The sequence below is a fragment of the Macaca thibetana genome, chromosome 12 (genome assembly GCF_024542745.1).
Source record: "Macaca thibetana thibetana isolate TM-01 chromosome 12, ASM2454274v1, whole genome shotgun sequence".
NCBI lineage: Eukaryota > Metazoa > Chordata > Mammalia > Primates > Cercopithecidae > Macaca > Macaca thibetana.
Genome location: NC_065589.1, coordinates 64,691,189 through 64,697,188, shown reverse-complemented (window position 1 = coordinate 64,697,188; position 6,000 = coordinate 64,691,189). Strand labels below are relative to the sequence as shown.

General features: G+C 45.0%; 1 protein-coding gene across 10 annotated transcripts in view; it reads left to right on the top strand.

The window, feature by feature from the left end:
* Nucleotides 1-324: 324 nt before the first annotated feature.
* OSBPL6 (oxysterol binding protein like 6) overlaps nt 325-6,000 on the top strand; it is a 209,423-nt gene continuing 203,747 nt past the window's right edge. For 9 of the 10 annotated variants that reach the window (XM_050750531.1, XM_050750539.1, XM_050750537.1 and 6 more), the window contains exon 1: nt 333-521. The gene's annotated coding sequence lies outside the window, so the exon portion shown is untranslated. Of the gene's footprint in view, nt 522-6,000 lie in introns of all 10 variants that reach the window. The other variant, XM_050750532.1, reaches the window with a different exon arrangement.

Here is a 6,000-nt window from a genome sequence, read left to right as displayed (position 1 = left end):
GCAGGCCCGCGGATGGCAGCTCGGGGTTTCCACGGCGGGTGATCTCGGGACACCACGGATTCCCACGGAGGCCAGGCCAGGGGAGAGCCCCGGCTCTGGGACCCCGCGTGACCAGGGCGCAGGGCGCCGGCTGCGGGATCCCCGGCCCATCTGGCGGCGCAGGGAGGGGCGCCCGGTAGGGTGGGTGCGCAGCGTGAGCCCCGGCCACTGGCCGCTCCACTCCAGCCGGGCGGACAGGCGGGAGCCGGGGGCGGGGAGCCGGGAGCACCGCCCCGCCAGCGCGCCCCGCCCGTGGGAGAGGAGGGGCTGCGGCGCCGCGGACCACTGGAGGCGCAGCACGGTCGCCGCCGCCGCTGTCGGTGCTGGAGATCGCCGCTCAGTGCAGGCGGCGCCTGTGCCTCCTCCTCTCCTCTGCTAGCCCGCGCTCCGGTCCGCCTGCCGGGGCCGGCTTTCCGCCTCCTGCCTCCCGCCGCAGCCGCGCAGCCGCCGCAGAACCCGTGGCGCCACAGCTCGCCCTCCAGGTAGGTGTCCTAGCTGCAAAGGGATTGCCCGGGGCGGGAGCCACGGTGCCCGCATCGCGGCCCGGGGGCATTGTGCGCCTCCGGCTGGCTGAGGACCCCGAGGGACGCGTGGGTGGGCAGCCGCAGCTTTGGGCCCCCAGGGCATCGCCGTCCCCCTGCAGGCGCCGCCGGCCGATAGCCCGGGCTACAGGGAAGTGGGGGCGGCGGTGGCAGCCCATTCCCGCGGCCGGGATGGGAGGGGGCGTCTGTAGCGCGGTCCCGGTTTGCCGCCCTCCCTCCCCCTCGTTGCCAGGGAATTCCGGCTGCCTGCCACTCGCGCTCGCATTCCCTCGCGCGGGCCGGCGCCCCTGCTCCCTGCAGGCTGCCTGGGGATTGAAGCAGGGGTAGGGAGAAGGACTGATGTAATTGTCAGCGGAAAACCGAACCCGCGCGGGTGAGAGCGCCCGCGCCCGCGCGAGCTAACGCCTACGCCGCACCTTTCAGGGAATCCGGGAAGCCGAGAGGAGCGGCTGGGGAAGTTGTGCATTGGGTTTTATTGTGCGCGTGCACTGCGGACTGCCCTCGCGGGGCACCCATGCCCACCCGCTGCTGGCGCCCCTGCATCCCTGCCTGCAGCCTTCGTCCACACCCCCGGCCAGGGCCAAGTCTTCCTTCCCTGGTTCAGACCGGGACAGGGTTTGCATTGCAGTCAAGACGTGCTTCCCCTGCATCAAGCCGGGAGCTGCCCGCAGATCGTGTCGCCGGGGATGCTGGGGGAGGAGGGAATGGGAGACCTGGGGAGGAAGCCTGGAGAAGTAATGACACCAGCAGATTTTCTCCCCAAAGCTTCTGCTGCATATAGACACATCTGCAAGGCACCTTTTAAGCTGTTTTTGAAAGTTATAACCAGATACTGATTTTGTGACAATTCTGTGATATACCTGAACGGTTGCTTAAACATAGAGACCTAAAGCTAGGGGAAGCATTACATAATGGACATGAAGCAAATGACACGAAACTAAGTGAACCCACTGGGTTGCCAGATTATTTCTCTCTTCTGGACAAAAAATCCTGTAAGGTTTTTTCTATAGGAACTTTCATTTTTAAATTGCTGGGCTAAGTTTGACCAATTGTCTATTATATTCAGTTGTGATTTTTTTTCTAAATAATGTTCTTGGACATCTTTTCTTAAATTTAAAAATTGCATACTAATGGTTATATATCACTAAGCTGATTAGGAAATGTAGTCTTCACAAGGTAAAAATGAGAAATTTCCCATCTTAATACCATTAACTTTGTTTTCCTCTTGTTTTGTTTTTGTTTCTTTTCTTTCTTTCATCCCCCCCCCCGCTCAACCCCCGCTTTATTTTTTGGAAACATTTCTACGGTTTTGGGTACTGCAAGCTCACAACGTTGATATTTCTATCACATGCTACAGCATTGCAGAGACAAAGACTAATAATAAACGAAACAGAAGACCTCGCAGTAACTCTGAGAGTGAGCAGGGTTCCCAAGGTCGAAGGGAAGCTGCAGTGTAATTCAGCAATAATCACTTACAGAGAATATGCATAGCCCTCACTGGGAAAGGCCCTGATTGGTAGATTTTATTCTTATTATTCTTTTGCAGTTGGAGTTCATATATTTTTTCCCTAAAAAATAATTTTTCTTAAGGTAAAAAGGAAATATTTTGAAATTAAAAGTTCAGGCTTTTAGAAAGCCTAAAAATCCTGGTTTTGCTCATATTTTTGGATTCAATGTTGATAACGCCATTATATATTCAGTGGATGGATTACCTTTGGCGATACCTCAGTTTCAGATTACTATGACTTGTCAGGTGACTCTTGGCTTTAGTATGAGGTAGTTCTGCTGGACTTTTACAAGAATCACATATGTAAGTTTTCTTATCCCTAGATTGCTCTAACCTTAAGTTAACTTTACTTAAAGGAGAAAAATAAAGTCCTTCCAAGATGAAATCTTTGTGGTTGGAGGTCTTAGTATCACCACAGATACCGGATTAGGTACACTGCATAAGGAGATAAAAGTTCTTGTGACTTTACTCATGAAACTGTTGGAGTAGAGAGAAGATAATATAGTTTTGAAAGATAAGGCATACATTCTCAAAAGAAGGATTTTGTTGTTGTTTTGCTGCAAAGATTAGGTCATAATTATGATACTTGTTTAAAACTTTAAATCTTGGGGAAAAAGGGTCTGATACTATCCATTGACTTCTGGAACTTTTTTTTTCTCACTCAATATTATATCTCTAGATTCATTCATACTGTATGTAGTTGTAGTTCACTGACTTTCACTGCAGTAAAATAATCCATTATGTGTCTTATAATGCAGTATGTTTCTCTCTTCTCCTCTCAGTGACCATTTATTTTTTTTTTTAATTTTGTTATTTTTTGAGATTTGCAGTGTTGCTCTGATTATTCATGTTTCCTGGGCACACGTGCCAGTATTTCTCTTGGGTTAATACCAAGGAATAAAATTGCTGGTTTGTAGGTTATGTGAATATTCAACTTATTAAGTATTGCCAAATTATATTCCCAAATGGTTGTACTAATTTACATAAGCCAGGGAAACAATCAAATACAAACACTAAATACAAACATGCACTTCTGTTTTGCATATGTGTCTGTTGAAATACACATCTTTTTAGAAAGCAAGAGAATGATGAACATAAAACTTAGGATGGCAGTTATCTTTTATATGGACTAGAGGGTAGCATGTGGGGAGGAACACACACGGATGTTAGTTATTGATAATGACCTAGTCCTTCAGTTTTGTGGTGAGTTCCTAGGTGATCATTGTGCAGTAATTCCCCCCTTATCCAAAGGGAGTATGTTCCAAGTCCCCCAGTAGATGCCTGATACCTCCGATGGTGCCAAACCCTATGTATATTCTTCTTTTCCATATGTACATATCTATGATAAAATTTAATTTATAAATTAGGTACAGTAAGAGATTAACGACAATCATAATAAACAGAACAATTTTTAACACTATACTGTAATAAAAAGTTATGTAAATGTGGTTTCTCTCTCTTTCAAATTATCTTATTACACTGTATTCACCTATTCTCAGAACCTGATTGACCATGGGTAATTGAAACTTTGGATGGGGGCAGATGCTGTATTAAAAAAAAGGAAAGAGGATCATGCATGGACCGGTGATTATATTTTAAGGTTCTAAGGAAAAAGAAAATAAGGACAATAGAGTTGTCACAAGACAATAGGCCTACAAGATATTAGTTGAAAGATGAAGATGCAGTCCCTGTGCATAGGCATGAGTTTCCCAGAGTTCATGGAAGAAATTTGCAAAAAGGTTGAGCAGGAAGTGGTCATGCTGAGAAGAAGGCTGTTGTGGACTTAGAAAATGATTTGAACAGAAGTTGAGGGAGCCATGAGAGATTTTCCAACAGTGAACCACTCAAAGCATTTATACAGTAAGTTTAGGGAGCAGATAGGTGGGGGCTACCAGGAGAGATCCAAGGCTTCTCATTAGGAGGGACTGCTGATTGAGATAGGAGTTCTCAAGTTTGGAGAAAATGAAATGGATTGGTTTAAAAACTAAAACTACTGTCCTAGAAAAGAAGAAAAGGAGAGTCAAAGGTATTTGACTGTAATGAAAAGAAATATGAAGAATCTTGGTGTGTAGTATCAATTTTATTTATTTATTTATTTATTTATGTATTTATTTTGAGACAGAATCTCGCTCTGTCACCCAGGCTGGAATGCAGTGGCGCAATCTTGGCTCACTGCAACCTCCTGGGTTCAAGCAATGCTCTTGCCTCAGCCTCCCTAGTAGCTGGGACTACAGGTGCGTGCCACCACGCCCGACTAATTTTTGTATTTTTAGTAGAGATGGGGTTTCACCATATTGGTCAGGCTGGTCTTGAGCCCCTGACCTCGTGATCTGCCCACCTCGGCCTCCCAAAGTGCTGGGATTACAGGCGTGAGCCACTGTGCCCAGCCAAAAAAAAATTTTTTTTTTTTAAAGAAAATAGTGGACTTGCTGTGGGAGCTTTTAGTAAGGTTTAAACATCTCAAGTATGTGATAATAGATATCCAGGCTGATGTTTGAAAATGTGCATTATGGTATCTGCCTTATATGTAGAGGTGTTTTTAAATTTTTAATTTTTTTGGATACATAATAGGTGTATATATTTATGGGGTATGTGAGCTATTTTGATACAGGAATACAATGTGTAATAATCACATCAGGGCAAATGGGGTATCCATCATCTCCAGCATTTATCCTTTGTGTTACAAACAATCCAATTATACTCTTTGAGTTATTTTAAAATGTACAATTAAATTATTATTGAATATAGTCATCTGTTGTGCTATCAAATACTAGATCTTATTCATTGTTTCTTTTTTCCTTTTTTTTTTTTTTTTTAAGGGACAGGGTCTCCCTATGTTGCCTAGTTTGGTCTTGAACTCCTCCTGGGCTCAGGGGATCCTTCTGCCTCGGTCTCCCAAAGTGTAGGATTACAAGCATGAGCCACCACTCCCAGCTCACTTATTCATTGTTTCTATTTTTTTGTACCCATTAGCCAACCACTTCCCCCCTAACTTCTCCACTACTCTTCCCAGCGTCTGGTAACCATCCTTCTACTTTCTATCTCTATGAGTTCAATTGTTTTAATTTTTAGCTCCCACAAATAAGTGAGAACATGCTCCTCATTGATAATGTCTAGCTTAGCTAGTGCTGGATTCTCTGGACCTAGCACATGGTGGGTGTTGAATAAATATTTTTGGAATGAATGAACGGATTTTAAGTAATTGTTTAGATTTTTCAGGTTTTTGGAGATGTTACAAGTGTCAATTCATGTTAGTCTTTGCTTCTTTCTTATTGAACTTATACCTTTTAAAAATAACTTTGAGGCTGGGCGCAGTGGCTCATGCCTGTAATCCCAGCACTTTGGGAGGCCAAGGCGGGTGGATCACTTGAGGTCAGGTGTTCGAGACCAGCCTGGCCAACATGGTGAAACCCAGTCTCTACTAAAAATACGAAAATTAGCTGGGAGTGGTGGCATGTACCTATAGTCCCAGCTACTCAGGAGGCTGAGGCAGGAGAATCGCTTGAACCTAGAAGGCAGAGGTTGCAGTGAGCCGAGATTGCACCACTGCACTCCAGGTTAGATGACAGTGAGACTCCATCTCAAAAATAAATAAATAAATAAGAGAACTGCAGCACAAAGAGGTTAAGTAATCTGCCCAAGGTGGTTTCCTTGTCTGTAATGTGGGTGTACTATCTGTAATACGGACATGCTATCTGTAATATGGACATACTATTAGGGCTTAACTCTCCAGTTGTGTCAAGTGTTCTGTGAACTTCTGGCCCAGAGTAAAAACTCACCACATATTGCCAGCAATGTTAGGGAGTTGTTGTTACAGAAATAGTACCCCCAAAGGTACAATAGCTAAAATGACCAAGGATAATTTAATTGGATCTCAGTTTTTCAAGTAATAAACATTCAAATAGAACATTT